The sequence below is a fragment of the Euwallacea similis genome, chromosome 6, assembly GCF_039881205.1.
Source record: "Euwallacea similis isolate ESF13 chromosome 6, ESF131.1, whole genome shotgun sequence".
Classification (NCBI taxonomy): domain Eukaryota; kingdom Metazoa; phylum Arthropoda; class Insecta; order Coleoptera; family Curculionidae; genus Euwallacea; species Euwallacea similis.
The window spans coordinates 168,870-187,832 of record NC_089614.1 but is presented as its reverse complement, the minus strand read 5'-3'; the positions used below and the strand labels follow the sequence as shown (position 1 = coordinate 187,832).

The 18,963-nt window shown below is 34.8% G+C and overlaps 1 protein-coding gene across 1 annotated transcript in view; it reads right to left on the bottom strand.

Annotated features, from left to right (window-relative positions):
- Positions 1-18,963, bottom strand: part of Ten-a (tenascin accessory) — a 244,158-nt gene that overhangs the window by 207,263 nt on the left and 17,932 nt on the right. Inside the window, exon 2 of the mRNA XM_066391157.1 lies at positions 11,223-11,265. The gene's annotated coding sequence lies outside the window, so the exon portion shown is untranslated. The remainder of the gene's footprint in view (positions 1-11,222; positions 11,266-18,963) is intronic.

Below are 18,963 nucleotides of genomic sequence, written 5' to 3'. Positions count from 1 at the left end.
TTTGGATGTTTCCACAATAGGCTGAGTTAATGCCTACTGGTGATACTCTCTGTCTGATACAATCTTAAACCTATTGAATCAAAGTGCCGTTGTGATTGTTTGCAATTCATCCTACATATTTTTCGCTCGTCGGTCATTGCTTTTAATGAAGATTATTAAATGTAAAAGTAGTATACAAGCAAAAGATAATCCAGAATAGATTATTGAATAGATACGTACGATACATGAAACAACATATACGAAATAACAATATGGTGTTAAGTTTGGTGGAAATTTTAAGTATATAATTATTTGGGTACTGCTGAAAATCAAATAGAGGGTGATTGATTGGGAATGGATCATGATGAAACCCGAGATATGGGACACCAAAATATCACGATTGAATCCAATATTCCTTATATAAATGTTGCGTGTTTCAGAATTACAGGGTGTTAAAGGTTGAAATTTTATTTTAAAATTCCTTAATAACTTTTTGTGTTTTTGTAGTATCAACAAAAAAATTGATATACTATAGTTTTCTAAGGTGTCAAGTAAGAATTTTGATTTAAGTTTTATGTAGCTCCTAAAGGACGCTAGTTACGACTCACTGCTTTTATATATTTGGTCATATTTTTGTATGAATGCAACTGAAATCAAATTCTATTCCACATAATGAAAGAATGTCTATTTTTACTCAAAAAGGATATTTTTATTTAATCCCGATATCTCTTCGTTTACGAGCGGCGGGTGGTGCAGATGGCACCCTAGCCAGGGTGCGCCCATGGTTTATCACCACGGGTTTTAGTATTTAAGGATTTGCGGGATATGTATTATATAATCTGTCTTTTCTTCTGGGTTCGTTTGTCGTTGGCAATTCAGAAGTCGCGTCTGTGCTCGCAAATTCATAAGTTACTTTGTCCTCCGCTTTGTTCACTTTATATTAATAAACGGTCATTTATAATCCTTTTTCTGACCTGTGATTTCATTATAAGATATAAACACCATCCTATAGTAGTATCAAACCCGATGCTACATACATGTCCACCTGTCATTTGTATGTGCACAGAATTCACATCTTCGCCGAAAAGAAGCTCTTATTCTTTCGAACAACCCTGGATTTTGTCTAATTGTTTGGCACTCATTTTCTATTCGCTGCTCTAGTTCATCCACATTATTAATTAGCCTCGAATAAACCACTTGTTTACCAGTTGTTGCCAGTTAATAAATAAAATTTGCAACATTACATTTCCATGAATAGAAAACAATAACAACAACAACAAAGACGGCAACACTGGTGTTCTTTTTTTTGACACCCTGTGTCTCGAAAACGGTGCGTTTGCGGACCCATGTTAATAGGAACTTTTTTCTTAAAATGGACCAAGGAATCACACCCTTCAATCCTGAATCCTTTTTTTAAACACCCTGTATATCTATAAATCTCAATCTTTTTTGAGGTGTATTATAACGTATTTGAATTTAGCTAATAGGTGAGGAGTTAAAGAAAAAGTGGAATGTAAACAACCTGTACAGAGCGTTTCAAACTTCGCGCTCAACACCTTTTCTAAACTTATACTATTTCCTACAAGTAGGTAGTATAAATTCTCGTACATTTAATTTATGTTTGCAACTATTTATGCAACTACCAGAATGCAACGTACGCTGTTACTGGAATATTTATACACATTTATTATCGGGGGAAAGATAAACAGCTTCATGGTTTTCCATTTATACACCCAGCTACACATTTATTGATAATTGCCTACTATCTCATGTACGAAAACTTAATTTGGTCAATCAATTTACTAACACAAAATTATTCATTTCAATCAATATCACCCATCGGTACTGTTTAACGAAATATTTATAGCCTTGGTTATATAAATATGTATGTTGTCTTATTGGGACCTCTATAGAGATTTGGTATTGGTCTTTAAGGGCCACTAAACGAATATACTGGAACTTTAAATGGAAGGTAACACAAAATCGACGAGTATCCATGTCTTTATTTCAATGTTTCCATTAATATTATTTTATAAAACTAGTAAAACTGCTAAGACTTCAATCAATTCAGTTTGATCAGTACTGAAGATAAGATGGAAAGATTATTAAAATCTGGCATTTATCGTCTTAGCTGAGGCACTCGTAACTGTTCAGCGACATATTTTTAGTGGGACAGTCTGGACGTAAAATTTGGCCATAATCTTCCAGGATGCGATAAGGTGGATATAATCCATAAATGTGGAAAGAGGTCTCTTAGAGAATATGCAAATTGACAAATCCTAAAAGAGTTGCAGTCTCATTTGCATCATTGAACCTCAAAATATGAATCGAATTTAATATTTAACAGTTTGGAGAGGCTTAGCGTGTTTTTAATTGAGATCGAAACAGAAATAATAAACATGAACATTCTCACTACCGCCCATCCCCTGGTAATGACTAGACCATTCATTTTTAATATATAACTTACTGGGTGTGCAGTTTAACTAACTGTCAATCCTTGTTTGACTTGCTTTATGCATTCATGTTTTTAATGCTTTAACGTTGTTTTTTTTAAATTTTGCATCTGATGATGCCCTTAGGGACGAAACTCGGATGATATACTCAATAAAAACTTTTTTCAGCTGTGAGTTTGAACAGTTTTCTTCTCTCTGGAGAGTCTCTGTTCAAATGATTGTTTTAGAATTTATTTGTTGAGGAATTCCCCAAAACGTTATAACAACAGCAGTTGTCAAGTTTTCACGTTTCAAGTGAGAATTTAATAAAAACTGGCTAACAACGTCATACTAGATGGAAAAATGTGCGAAATTTGAATTGCTGTGGTTCTCTCTAGAGGACTTTTATTCACGTCAAGTTTCTAAAATGTATGCTTTGAGGAATTCTCTATTAAATGGCTAAAAACAAGCATAGCTTATCGCTTTTGATCTGACAATTTAATGAAAATCGCTTCAAAATATTAAACAAACCTAGAAATAAAATAATATGTTGAATTTTTTGCTCGCTCTGAAATGCATTCAAACAATATTCTCAATATTTGAAATTTAATGAATTCTCTATTAATTGTATAAAAAAACCATTGTCAATTATTGTCTACCTTTTACATGACAATTTAATGAACTTGGCTTCAAACTGAGGCAAATCTAGAGGGAAAATTGTGTGTTTAAATTTGAGTTGCTACAACTCCCTCTGGAGAGCCTTTATTCCAATAAAATTTTCAGGATTTAAATTTTGATGAATTCTCTATTAAGTGACATAAAAGACGAAGTTTATCAGGGCTTCACTCCTAAAGTGACAATTTAATGAAAATAGCTTCAAAAATGATGAAAACCTTCTATAAGGAAAATGTGGCCAAATTGAAGTTAATGATGTTCTGTCTCGAGAAATTTTATTCAAGTCAAAATATTCTGGATTTTTATTTTCAGGAATTATCAAGTGTAAAAAAATAGCTGAAATATAACTTATTGGTTCATTTTGGAAAAATTGATTTAAATATATTTATATAAGACTATGCCATAGCTTCCACTGTCTTGAAGAGCACCCCCCCCCCCCCCCGACTCTCTTCCCCTTCTCGCCCTAAAAAATGTTTAGTAATGCAGTAAAATTCAGTATCTGGTATATGCACACAAAGAGACACAAGATGAAATTTCTAAATCGTAGAGGTCGAGTGACGTGATCATTTAAATTAGTTTTAAATGGCACTATACCAGCCGTAACATCTGTATTCTCATAACAAGATAATATTCTATTAACCATTTATCAACAAATTCCTGAAAAGTATCTGTTTTCAAAGTTAAATACTCCATCAGGAGAAAATGTGTGTAAGCTCATTGGAAAAATCGATTTTACCCTGGAGAAAATGATTCCATTAAGGTTCAATGGCAGATATTACATGATATCTCCAAAGTAATCCAGAAAACCATAAGAGAATTTTATCCCAGAACTTGGAACTGCAACACAGATTTTGAATACTATAATATAGGAATTTCAGACTTGCAATTCAAAGTATCAATAGTGGGAATAACAGAATATTATAACAAGTAGGTACTTAAGGTACTTAAGGTAGGTAAGGTAGGTACTTAAGGTAGTAATTGACACAATTGACTATTTGGGGAAAAGAGTTTTAAAATAAATACAACTTCCTCATTTCGTTCTACTCTTTTATGAAATCTAAACACTAAGGCATAGTTAGACGTAGTGATTTGATTCTCATAGATTCCATTTAATTAACAACTTGCTTCTGGACTAATAAATCATCTAATATAGCATACCAGCACTTCTTGTAAGACACCAATTTTTTTAACCTCTTTAAATTCGTAATCCCTGTTTTCCAGTTTGGGACGGCACACTTCCAATTCTATATCGATTTCTATAATATAAATAAAACTGAAAATAAGCACAGACATTTTCTTCTATGTGAGATCTGTACAGCAGTCGAAGACAAAAAAAGAAAATGTTTAAATGAGTTTGAACTTTCAATATGCTTTGAATATTACTCGTAAAATATTAAAAATTCTCCAAATCAGAACAGGGGAGAATTGGTTACAACAACATCTGTTGATTATAATCTAGAAGAGTAAAAAGATAAAAATAACGTAAAAATTGCTTATGCATAAGGTATGGGGAGAGATTGATTATTTAGAACAATGAGGGGTGGGAGTTTTCGAATCAATTAAATTCTCTCTCCCTCTGCATTTTAGTTTACAAATCTGCAAGTCTTGCATGGAATTGTGCAATAGTAATAAGCATTGACCATGAAGCCATAAATTTTTTATCTGTATTAGCCTGTTTCCTTACATGGACGTCTAGTAAGATGCAATATATCACGTGAAATCAATCCTTATCTTCTATACAAAGCAAAAGACTTTCGGACAAATTAGTCATTCTGTACGACAAAACTGTGATCACCTGAATTTCCCCAATATGCCCTAATTTCTAAACCTCAGTTCCCTTTTCTGAGTGGCACAAATTTTCTTTTACGACAACCCTCAGGCATAAACTCTTAATTAGGAATTTTCGACACGTATGAGCCTCAAGAATCTCAAAGGAGATCTAACCCAAAAATTAATTTTCGCATTTCCTAAATAATGTAGGTGATGGTAATAACTGGTAATAACCATAGGGAGACAGTTTATGGTATATGTAACATAACCCACAGTCATATCCACGAAACCTCAAGGGACCGTTATTAATTAATAATTTAGCCATTAGGTTGTAAATCATACCTCATTAAGAGATAACTGCCGTGATTAGAGCCATAAACTAGCATTTCGGAGGTTCAGCTGATAATACTCATCATTTCCTTTTGTGACGTTTCATAGATGGGAGATTGAACGATAATTTGTTAGGCTTTGAGCCATGAACAAAGGAAATAATATAATATGGACATTTTTGTACATATTTCCATTACAAACAGTTTTAATGCTTCATTGGAAACATTTGATGCCAGTTGGCGATAAATTGCTTCAGAAGCATGTTCCTAAATGGGTCATGAACGAGCTTCTCGTGCAGGATCTACGGCAAATTGTTTTGATCCTATCTCTCGTTCCTTCATAATAGCATAGTTTTCATATCAGTGAACTTTCCAAGTTTGTTCAATTTATTAACAAATTTATGACGCTAATTTCTGCTTCCTTTCAGCGTTACTTCATAATTGAAAAGTCTTTATTGTCTGGTAATAACTCTATTGATGCTTGAAGAAATAGGTATAGAACTTTTTAATTCTTGGACACGTCAACCACGGTTAGGAAAGATCGATTTTTTTCAGAATTTATTAATGGAGTATTATCTTAATGAGGCAAATACGCCCACAGACTGTAGGGAAATCGTAGAAAATTCTATTACTGCAAAATGCAAACTTCCTGTACATTTTCCTAGAAAATTAATACAATTGAAAAACGAATTAATCACATTGCCGTGCATGTATTTTAATTAGCCGCAACCCTCGGTTTAAATGGTAATTTGTCTGACAAAAACCCTAAGCGGAAAAACGTAAATAATTCTAACTATAGAAAAAGATATCGATATAAATCACGCAGATGACGGTATCTTTCAGACACTTGAAACCAATTAAAAAGTGTTTATTTCGGTCGTTACACACCGCTCTGTGTTCTGGCAGTTCACTGAGACCGACCGACAAAAAGACAAGCAGTTTATGAATGGGCTGATGTTCTATTCAGGCTCAATTTTACAGGAACGCACTCAGACCTTCGGGAGATATTTAGGCTGAATTTGACTACCAACTTACAGCAGAAAAATCAGTACTAACAATAAAAAGTGCAATAGAATTATGAGGGGATTTATATTTGGGGCAAAAGGTCCACTATCCAAAACTCTGAACTACGCCTGAAAATTATATGGTACAACGTTCAAGTTTTCTGCCAGTTTCGGTTCAACATGTAATAAATTTCGCTACAGAGTATCAACTCCTCCCCTTATAAGACACATATCCCTGCCCTAAATGGCTGCGTAGAGACTTTTATTTAAGCCCCTTCCTCATTAGCACATGTCGTCAGTACTTTGAAATGTCAGCTGTCTAAACTTCTTCCCTTTAAGGCATTCCTTCGTGTGCCCTCAATGTTGAAAAATGTAATAAATTGGTACCGTACTCACACAGTTAATTTTCTTTATATTTATTTTGGTGCAAAAAAATGGGGACATTAAAATTTTAAAGAAGTCAGTAATATAGCAACGTATTAATCACAACTAAGACCTTTTTGAAACTAAAGTTTTGATTAGCATCTAAATGAGTCTGATAGCGCTTTTCAAATAACGTGATAGTTGTCAATATTTAATATTATAATACGCTTCCTCTGTATACTTAAACCAATCCCTTTCGGACACGCCTACTTCGTGTGCCTGGCCCCTTTTAGTCACGCCCCATTAACCATAAACGATGAAAATACGACAAAACATAACAGTGAATAGTTAAATGAGGATGACACTCCTCCTCTTAGAGGGCTATTTATAACTATAGAAAAGGCCTTTTTCTCGGATTTCTCCCGAATAATTCAGCATTTTATCTTTTTTAGAAAGCATACTAACTACTCTCATATCTGGGCATATAGATTAAATAAAATTGGCCTAACCTGGTTTTTATTAGAAACGCGTACTGTGACGAAAATAAATTTCAGTTTCAGTCACTTACGGCACCATACTGAAAGCAGCAAAAAAAGGCTTCATACCATATTTTAGCATACATTAATGGTACTTTAGATGAAGTAACCATCGTGGGTGCCAAAAATGCAGCAGTAATGGGGTTACCATTAGGAATGAAGAAAGGAAGGGACAAATTAATCGAGTTTGTATCTTTTATAATTTTCAAAATGCCAATCTTCCGAGATGAATTTGTCATGCCTAGTCTGACAAAGAACAACTCCAATACATGTTCTACCATTACCGAGATCCCATTGAAGTCTCGAAATCCGAAATATCCGCGTATCAACAGATTTAATTTAATAACAAACTTGAATAATACTTTATTTACAAGATTTCAAGCTGTAGTAATCGGAGTATCCTCTTCCGCCCTACCTGAATTTAATCCTAATTTTCAACTTACGAAGATGTTGTGTCCCTCATTTATAAGTAAGTTGAGCCTACAAAGGAAGGGGTTGACTTGAATAGTAATTTAAATAAATCAGATTTTATTTCTCTCCTAAACTTCTAAATTTCAATCAACTACGTGGCACTCAATCAATCAAATAAAGTCCTTTATGAGTAAGGAGATTGTGAATGTTTAAAGAAATAAAACCCCGAACTTAGCCAACTCTCAAAGCTTATGCATGTGCCCAACGCGAGTTCCTTCTTCATGTGCAAAAAGCTCGAATTCCATTTTCAAGAGTTGAGGATTTTTTACACCAAGGTGCATTTCTCTGACTGGTTCAATAGTTGGTGATTGAGGTTCCCTCAAACTCACACCGCCGTTGTTAATATCTTCTATCAACAGTACTTTGCAATATGTAGGCATAATGATGCCTTCGAATTGTGATGCTATTCAGCCCTAAATTTGGAAACAAACAGGTCGTTTGCATGTTCCAGGCATGCATAACATGACTGACTGAAGCTCGTCTAGATTTTACATGGAATATAAACCCGGCACTGCATTTCATCGCATAATACCCGTAAATTAGTAGCACTTGCCAAGAGTGTAAGCTTCTCTCTAATTAGCGAGGGTCGAATTAAAAATGTGGAGCAACATCCTGTGTCTGCGAATGTTTAGTTGGCACGCGTTTATATTTGGAGAGCAAGAGACTTTGATATTCATTCGCCCACCTGGTAGCATATTTTATAACAAGTTCTGAAGGAAAACATATTATTCATTCACACAAAATCGTATATTTTTAATTCTAGCACGATCTCTGACGTATAACTGGATAACACCAGAGATTTACATCCCAACCCCAGAAAGAATTACAACCTTTATACCCTCTAAACCGTAAACTTGTCACGAACGAACTGTCCGATTTCGTTACAAGGGATGAACAAAAATAAAGCGTAATCACATTGGGATCATCACTCGGATTGGATCCTTTCGGGAATGTGACGATATGTACAGCTAATGGATTTAAGCATAGTTGAGTACTCCCAAAAATAACACTTAAATGCGTTTCCTGGATATGATTTGCCCCTTTAATGGTGTAAGAGCAAAATGGTGCAATGCCGACGTGTACGTATACCTACACAACGCACACATCCCTAATTTTTCCATCATAATTCATAATGGCGCAGAGAGCCGACCCGCTTTGTGACAAGTTTTCTGGGTTAAAGGATGCAAAGCTCATTATTCTTTTCCAGGCAACATTAATCAATCCGGCAGCGATTTAAATCTGGCTAATGCCCCAGAACTTTCTGGATATTAGCAGTGGCTGCCCGGAATTATACATTTTCCTCTCTTTTCACAAAAGACGTGATTTTTGGCCCGAAACTGCTGTTTGTTCGACTCAAATTAATGTTAACTTTCCAGAACGTAATTATTTGCTCTCTTAAATTAAAGTCGACGATTTTCTTTTGATTTTCTGTTCAATTACGACGGTGGGATCGTTTGATATCGATCGGCAGTCAATTCTCCACGTTTCCAGGCTATGACAATAAATTGAATGCTTCAAAATGATGAACCTAGAGTATTGATAATTCAGCTTTTAGCATCCAACAATGGCACAATTGCCATTCTTTCTTCCTCATTCAACTGAGAGTGAAAACTGTTGTCTTTATTGCGATAAACTAGAGGTTTCTGAAATTTTCGTCACTTCTAATCAAGAGAACATAACTATGGGCTTTGTCAATACTGAATGCAATTTCTAAGGTGATCGTCGAGGATGGGATACTCTGACAAATGTGGGATCACATGAGGAAGGCAAGGATAACATTTTCATATTCTATTGTAGAAAGAAAGAACTGGAAAGAACAATTCAGTAACAATCTGTTTCTTCATTAGGGAACTATGAACAATACAGGGTGTTAATGAATACATACTTATAGAGCGTACAGGGGAATTGAAAATTGACCAACTTTTATTAATAAACTCATATACGGAAATACACCGTTTTCGAGCCATAGCTAAATCTATTAGTGATGCCCATATTAATTAAACATGGCAAATGATCCACCCGTGTTCGTGTTACTTCTATGACACTGTTGGTGCGTATTATAGCCGCGACGCAAGAAATACAAGCAAGATCTGGCATCTTAGAAAGAGTGTATCAAAATATGATACGTAGATGCAATGCCTGCATTAAGGTTTGTGGTCGTTATTTTAAACAATTATTTTAGTTACTGGCAGATTAAAAAGTTCTTATGATTGTCATTTGCCATATTTGATTAATATGAGCATCACTAATAAATCTAGCCAGGGTTTTAAAACGGTGCGTTTCCACATATGAGTTTATTGATAAAAGTTGGTCAGTTTTCAATCCCCCTGCATACCCTAGAAGTATATAACACGTATTCGTTAACACCCTGGTTAATTAATATTGGTGCCTAAATTTGGCTAGCTAATCATTTCTTCTGTGGTTAATCCTCTCATCACCTGGTAAAAACTAATCCTAAAATGTTTCAGTTTGAAAGAATCAAACCAATTCCCGTTATGCATATTCTCAATTTAATTAACTCTTGTATCTACCACAAAGATCAATATTGACTCTTATCGGCCGTTGCAACCGGAAATATTGCAATTTCCTTTCTAGCCTATATTTTTTAATAAACGATCGAGGTATATCCCAGCTTTCAGTAAATATCCATTAACTTTTTAGCCTGGAATTGGATGTTGTTTGCACACTATGAACACCTGGGGGAAAATCCGGGATTTCGGTATGAATATTGACTTTAGTTTGGTAACTGTCAGTGAAAGTGAAATGGCAAATTTAGAAACGGATATTAAATACTCGTATTTCAACTAAATAGCTAATTGGGACAGCCATGTATCTAGAGGTAAAGCAAAATTCGTGTAGTGCTAAGATGTTTTACAACACAGCAACTTTCGATCGTTATTCCTCCTATTTATTTTATATCTGTGGGTGCAGAGTGATCCTTCAAAATTACGTCCGAAAAGCAATTGCTATCACTGTAATTAAACGTAAACATTTTCAAAGTATAGAGAAGCTTTACACCACTCAGTATATACTAAATCACTAGCAACTCATAGCCTTTGAACATCCAGGAATTTTTCAAATTAATGTATTTTCCATTTAATTTTTTTACATTGCTGGTTTTTGCTGAAAAAATTCGTCCAATACGCCTCTTCTTTTAACATACCTACAAAATAACTTCATATGATAGATAGCCATTGCGGCATACAGTAAATATTCAATCATTAGCAACAATTTTCTACATTTAGACCTTGAATTTGGATTTTTATTTCTCACTTGATCATTGTCTTCTGTACGCCTATATTTTTACTAGTTTCAAATGTCTTTATTCTTCAGATAGTCTTTAAAACATTCAATATACAATATCTATCTATACAATAGCTCTAATCGTTTGTTTGTACTGTACTTAATTTCAAATTTTCCCATTTTTGGGAGAATTTCTACCGCACTCAGCGAGCATACTCTATAAATCATCAATGTATCTCAACTTTTCATGATTGAAGCAATTTACAGCAATTTTATAATTTTTTTTCCCTTTTGGATTGTTATTAGTTTTCGATTGGAAAAAAATTTGGTCATTGCTTTTAGTGGCTTTAAAAGCATGTTTTTCAAATTACGTAGAACCGTATGTTATACTCCCTAGTGGGTCTAGAGGGAAAAACTCACCTTTACTAATCGCCACCAAAAAAAAAACAGTTCCTCCATAAGCCTGAAACAAACAAATTTTATACGAATATTAAAATGAATCATTATTTTTCCATGCATCAAATGCAAATTATTTAATAATTATTAAACAATCGAAATCACAAATAATATTAAAACCAAATTAAAACCAACCACCAAAAAACAATGCTTCAAAACAATAAGTTATTCCTACTTCAATAACAGCATTTTCGGAATTCCAAATAACGAATCCCAACAGGACTTTTTGTTGTAATTATTCCATTTAATTAGACAATGCATGCATGCATCCAGGCAAATATTTTGGGTTCGTACGTAAAATATCACCCACAGTCATAATAATAATAGTAATAACAATAATAATAATAATAATAGTAATAATGGAATTCTGCCTGTTAAAATGAACAAAATTAAAGTGATTTGTTGTTAAGTGCAATGTGAGTAGATGTAAATTTAAGAGTAATTTATGAGGGCTCGAATTCCTGGTGAAGATCTTAATAATAAATTTTAATCGGAAAGTGAAAGAATATCTCCGAAATGTGCATTCCAAACATCTACTAAACTTCAATTTTATGGTGCCCTGGAGGAAGCCACGACACGCTTTGTGAGTAAGCCAGCCCGCTTTCCGTTTTGGCAAACATGCGAGACTCTGATTTACGACATTACTACAACTGCAGACAAGCCGTAAGATAAATAATAAAAAAGCCAGATTACCAGAGGAAAGATAGGGATATCGCAAAAAAATTAAAAAGTAGCTTGTCTCAAAATGCAGTTTTGCAGGAAAGTTTTTAGAAGCTTTCTGGGAAAATTTATAAATTCCGACTCGAAAACAGTTCTTTAATCTACGTTTAATATACATATATCCCCCACATCATCAAAATTTTAATAGATTATAATATGAATTCTGTGTGGTGCACAATAAATCAGGTACAGGTACATATAATTTCTTCATAAGGTGAGTCACAATGGCAAAAATACAATCTTGATTCACAGTTAACATTTTTCGAATTCCCAATTGAATTCCATTTCAAACTAATATATATTACAATGTTAACAAACGTACATGATACGCCTTTGTGTTGTGACATAGAGTTACAAAAGTTTATACATATTTTCTATACGAATTTGGAGGGCTTGGGGACAAAGATTAAAAAGTAACTTTTCCATAGAAAACTCCAAGATAAACCATTATGCTATAGAGGATGTTTCTCAAACATACGGCAAAAATTCAAGGACTTATTCCCTGGACTATTCTAAAAATACTTTGTCCTTTGATGATTTTTCAAAAGCATCCTTGTTCCGAAATTACAGAGCAAGAAAAATTTTCGACTATACCAACATTTTATTATCAAATATTGCATTTAAAACTTTTTAATTTACAAGAGCTGTAGGACATGACTAGCTGCAGCTAGTATGCAAGAATCTAGTCTTCTCCTCATTGACTTCCGAGCTCTTTCAAAAACATCAGGGTTGTTCCTTATTGAGTTACACCCAGCAAGTATCCGATTTCTTAAATTTTCCCCATCCCACTAAAATAAATAGTATGAACTAATGACTTTAGATGACCCTATAAGAAATAATCTAAGAGGTTTAAGTCCGATGATTGGGCAGGCCTTAAGTGAGGTCCACCTTAACCAATTCAGCGATCTCGGTATATTCCAGTTAAAAACCACGAGAGACCACACTGAAACGTGATAATGCACCATTGTGCATAAACCACATTGCATTTACTGTTGCCATTGTTACATCCTCCAGAAACTGAGATAGTGTTCCAAAAAGTTGCGATACACCTCTCCGATCAGTCTTCCTGGTAGAAATACTGGTTCAATTAACCAATCACCCACAATTCCAATCCAAGAGGTCAACGAGAATTGATGTTGAAAACGATCTTTAAGTACTTCACATGGATTTTCTTTAGCCCACATATAGTTATAGTGAAAATTTCTTACTACATTTTTTTAGAAATTCACTCCACCGGTATATTTAATAAACACTCTATGTATAAAATAGTGATCTACAAGTTCAGAGGTTGCATCCAAAATTCAGAACGAACAAAAATCTAAGACACCACTCTGTTGTGGTTGTGGCCTTAAAATGTTTGTGTACAACCTAAAGTGTACCATTTATCTTCAGAAATTGAGAGATGTTGGGAACGCGAAATTGAGAAACGTTTGTAATAACTTGGTAACAGAGAAATACTAGCTGAAGACGCGCTATTGTGCCATGCGTGGCCTTAGAGTTTTTTTACAAAATCTGAAGTTTGTTCACTACCACCCATAAGTATTTGCCCACCTCAAAATTTGTATCTAATCACATTATATCTTAAGATTTTCTATAAGTACCATTTAAAACTCATTTTGAATATAAATTGCCTTTATTTCCAAATTTAGTTTTAAACATTAGCCTCGTCAATATGACCACCTTTATTTTTTATAGCTGCTGCACATAACCGTGGCATTCTTTCATGAAACTTTATTAGCGTTTCACTTGATATTAAACGCCATACTTCTACAACATTCTACACAGGGATTCCTGAGATGATGGACACTCGCTTCTCATCTTTCTGTCGAGCTCATCCCATTATAACTCGATGGGGTTGAGGTCAGGCGACTGTGATGGCTACTCCATCACCTCAAGTTTATTTTCGGTTTTTAATTGAGTCAAATAAGATTTGCATTTTGGAATTGTGTTTCGGATCGCTGTCCTGTTGAAAAATAAATTTCCGCCCGAAAGTACGACGTCCAGAGGGTAACATTTGCTTCCTTAAGATTTCCAAATATTGTTCTTTCATCACTATGCCATTCATTATTCTTAAAATTAAAAAATACTGGGGTGGGCAAATACTTATGGACGATAGTGTATATGAACTAGAACTTGCTAGGGGATAAGGGCTATTGCTTTCGGTACTTGGGATCTGCCACTCGTCTAAGGGGAGGGATTCCTAAAGATTGTTTCTTTAATTTTTTACCCTATTTTTTTATAGAAGGATATGATCTCAAATAATTTTCAGTTATTTATTATATGTACATACATATCTTTTTTCTATCGGCATTTTTTGTTTAACTCCCTGCCCATTAACGAGGGTGCAGGTGCACCGGCCAACAAATGAATTCTAACGATTTCACTGTTTTAACAAATAAAAACGGAAACTGACATTAATTATTATTGACAACAACAGTAGATATAACGTAATATAAAACGTCAATAGCACTTGATGCGAGAAATAATCGGATTTTGTATTGAATTCAGATAATGGCCGAACGGGATTCCGAGTTAATCGGTTTTGACCATTATGAGTTCCTGCATTATTAACCGACTCCGTCGTGCAAGCTGTATTTATATTTGTACTTTTGCGGGCAAAAATCAAACAACCTCATTGAAATCATGCTGGAAAGTGAGGAAAATTCCTGCTTTGCAAGCATAAATTTATGGCTTGGGCACGCGTATTTTAAGAGAAATTTGGAAAACCCGCCGAAAATACGAATTCCAAACACCATCCGAAAATTAATTTCGCCGTGCCCCAGAAAACCAATTCCACGCAGAGAGTTTTATTGCAATTTTTATTTTGCCTTAAGTGGAAGGTTTAAAATCTCTTTCCGCCCTCTTTCATTGCTGAAGCGGTTTTATGATTTCCATTTTAAGAGGCATAGTTTTTTGCCGGAATTGTTTACGTCATTTTTTATTATAACCGGAGATCCTTAGCTTTTCATGTTTAATTGAATACGAAGGAAGTTTCGGGATTTATCTAAATTTTTAATCCAATTCGCCAAGGTAGAAGTTGAAAACAGCACAATACAGGCGTGCTATTCTTCACCGAACAAAGGAATAAGTGATTCTAAAAATTATGCATACAAAGAATGAGAAAACTACAGAGGCACACTAGACAGAAAGAAAGAATTGTTTGATGATTGTCTGATACTATTCAAACAGAAATCTAAACTACTGCACATGTAAATTGTTAACAAGCTACGAGTGCTTCTAACAATACCTTTACAAAATGCTGGGGAACTTCGATGAATGTTATTGCTGCATACTTTCATAGATGGAAACAGAATGTACTTTATTTAAATACTTGAAATAGAACAAAAATTGAAATTACTACTTGAAAATTACCGAAACATCAACTCCAACATACTACAATCAGAGCCAGTGGAAAGTAGTGAGCAGATGGATTGCAGAAGTAGTGAAAAAAAAGGCAAAGGTGGGGAATCAGAAAAAATGAAATAGCATATAATTAATACCCACACACGGACTCAGCAAATCCCTCAAAGTAATGCAATCCTGGAAAGAGAGAAATGAAGTTTAGTCAATGGGTGATTCTGGATAAATGCCAAACTTTCAGCCAAGCCTAAACCGTTGAAAACAAATTCTCTAATCCTTAATTCCTTTATATATTTTTGCTCCGCTTCAATTAAATCTTTTAATATTCCAGTCTATACCTTCCATCGTCTTTTTTTCTTCCGAATAGAAGATAAGAGCTCCATAAAACTCCTGACGGCTGTTTCGCCATCCTAGTTGATATACCATTTTCATGAGAATTACTGAAATTTACGACCCAGATACCGTCCCAACTATTTCCATATCGAATGGTAATGCGTATCATGGTGTATCGATATCCAGCTGATTTATTAGCCTATAAAATGAATACTGACGCAAAGAGGAGGTCGCAGAGAAATTCAGGGATTAAATTTTAATTCTTTCATATGTAGAAAGTTCTAAAAGCCGAAGGATAGTAAAGAACTAAGCTCCTTCTAAAATATTTAGATAATGAAAGGATGAGAATATGGTCGATAAATTTCCAAGGAAGAAGTGAAGTATATACAGGGTGTTACAGAGTTGTAGTGACAAAAGTCTAGGAGATATTCCTCTGACCGAAGAAAGAAAAAAAATTGATGTGAACATGGTTCCGCAAATGCTTTGTTCCCAATATATAGCGTATTAAGTTTAAAAAAAGTTTTTTATTTATCGCTTAGAAACGCATTTACCTATTTGAATAAAATGTTTACGGTTTATTATAAAACAATTATTATACACCTGCTGGCCCAGTTAAATTTGATCCAGAATTTCCAGGAGCGTACCCAGCGAGAAAGTCGATTGTTTTTTTGCGGGAAAACCTATAACCCTGTATTTTTTTGGGGTTTTTATGTGATATTCATATAACCCCACTAAAAATAGAACATTTTTGTTTCTTGCTTCGTTTTCAAGAAAAAATTACATTGTCATACGTCGGCACGTCCCTGAACTCCATACGGAGAAATAATGCTTAGAATGATTTTTTCTAACAAAGTGAGTGTGTTTATTGTAAACGGTCTGCATTGATTTAAGTTGAAAATCAACAACGTTAGTTCTTAAAATCTGTCTGTCTTGGTTGTTGGTAGTAACAAAAAATTTTTTTTTTAAACTTAACACCCTATATATCGAAAATAAAGCACTTGGGAACTCATGTTCACATGAACTTTTTTTCTTACTTTGGTCAGAGGAATCTCTCCTAGGCTTTTGTCGCCACAACTCTGAAACACTGTATTTTTCTGTATTTTTTTTTTCCACCTCGCATAGGTAAATTTTCAGGCCTGGTAGTAATTTGCCTATAAAATTTAAATTTTAATCATTAGTTAACTAACCCTAAAGAACCGTCCATTAGCTCCGTTGAAAGACCGAAAACTTTCCCTAACTTGAATGCCCCTGGCATAAAATAGCGAAAGCATAAATCAGAAATACTTCTATAATTTATAAAGTGTGTATCCCAAATAGCTCCTAAACTTCAATTTTGCTATTCCCCAATGACTTCCCCCGTTACGCTCAAAAGTTTTAAACGACTTCCATTTTTCATTTCACTCGACCGTTTAAAACACTTTTTCGCCCAATTTGAATGTCTGCTGATGTTTCATAATCGTTTTTCCCCTGGGAACGGTTATTGAGTTTTTGATCATGCCAAATTTAACACGAGTATAGAGTTACGATTGTCAAAGAACAGGTTGAACGTGGGATATACTGATAATTTAAAATATATATTCACTAGAATATTTATTAGCAAGTACGTAGTTATTAAGCCATGAGATGTTAAGGTTTCAATGGTGCTATCCCGTCTACACGCTCCAGTGTTCTCCCATAGTCCTTGACAATTGGAAAACAGTACCCAATACAACTGGCTAATCGGTGACTCACCACAAAAGAAGTTTAAAATAGAGAAAAAGGTTGGGTCCTCGAAAAATATTGCTCAGAAAACTTTATAATAATATCCGTTCGGAACCACTTCAATTCTTATAATTTTCAATAATTAAAAAAGGGTACCTCAAAAAAAATATTGGGCGAAAAAATGAATTTAATGGAATTTTTTTTTTATTTCTAATCCATCGCGTTCAGAAAGTACAGGGTGAATCGTGATTAAACGGTCAGTCTCTAGAGTGAAGTTAAACAGCTCGCACAAAATATGCAACACGAAATCTCTCAGTAGTTTTTTTCCGAGATCCACGACAGACGAAAACACGATTCAAATTAGGTCGGTTTTCACGTTGAAATTTTCAACCCTGATTTCGAGGTGTAAAACGAGCACCCTCGGGCAACTGTTAAATACGGTGAAGGTAGCCCGGACGATACTTTTTTCGATGTTACAGGGCGGGTCTCCCTGCATCTCCCAGTAAGAGAGCTCGCCGCCCCCGCACGAACCCTGAGTTCGTAAAAATCGAAACTTCGGGATTGCTTTATGATATTTTTGTACTAAATAGCAGACCACCCAAACGCATCAGAGACCCGCATCCTCGACATTTACCAATTTTCGACACGTTTAAAACGCCATGATCTTTCCTAATGCTCTTTTTTACCACCATCTTCAAAATTAAGTCCGGCCGATATCTCGCCCTCATTTTAGAACTTTTGTAATTTAACCGTTTTTAAAGTTAAAATTTAAGGTGTTGATTTCAGACATATTGCAGTATCAAAGGATAGTTAAGTTCCTATTATTTATTTAGGACATTCCAAGAAGGCTATTTCTTGCTTTTCCTTTTTATCCCTAAATTCGTAACGGCCATAAATAATGTGAAAGTTTAGTTCTTTGTGTTGTTTGTCAGCACAGATCTAAGTGCAGGAGGCAATCGGTATTCCTCAGCGAGTCTTTATTAGTAACAGACACTTTTGTTTGATAAAATAAACTGTTTCCGAAATTAAGGTTTGTGTGTTCGATATCCACATAAGAGGGTGATCCAACCAAGATATACCTGAGCCTGGAATTCCTCACACCTGCCATGATAAAAAGAGATTTATCCTGGTTATGATTTTTCACAGATATTCTTTCCCCAAAATTGAGATTGGTTTCTGGAGGTCTCGCACTCTTGATGTCTCAGTCCTGATCTGTCCAGCTGTGTGAGTGGGAGGTCAAGGTCGGGAGACACTGAAGATCACCTCATCGCCTTCGATGACGTCCATCGCGGTTATGGACGAAAGTGATTCCATTGAACCGCGGCTTATGTTTAGAGTGCTGAAAAGAGATTTAACTCCAAACCCAGTAGATCCTTGCCGACGATGCAATTACCCTTCAACAACACTATCGACTCCTCTGCTTCCTGAAAATTTTCCGCTTTTCTGCTGAATCTCTGGCTTATGGCAACAAATGCGCCTAATTATCACATGCAAACTGTAATTCCACTAAATTTTCATCTATATACATAAAGGAGCATTCTAAAGCTTTAAATAGGCTGAACGGTACGTTGATCGTAAATTGGAATTAATA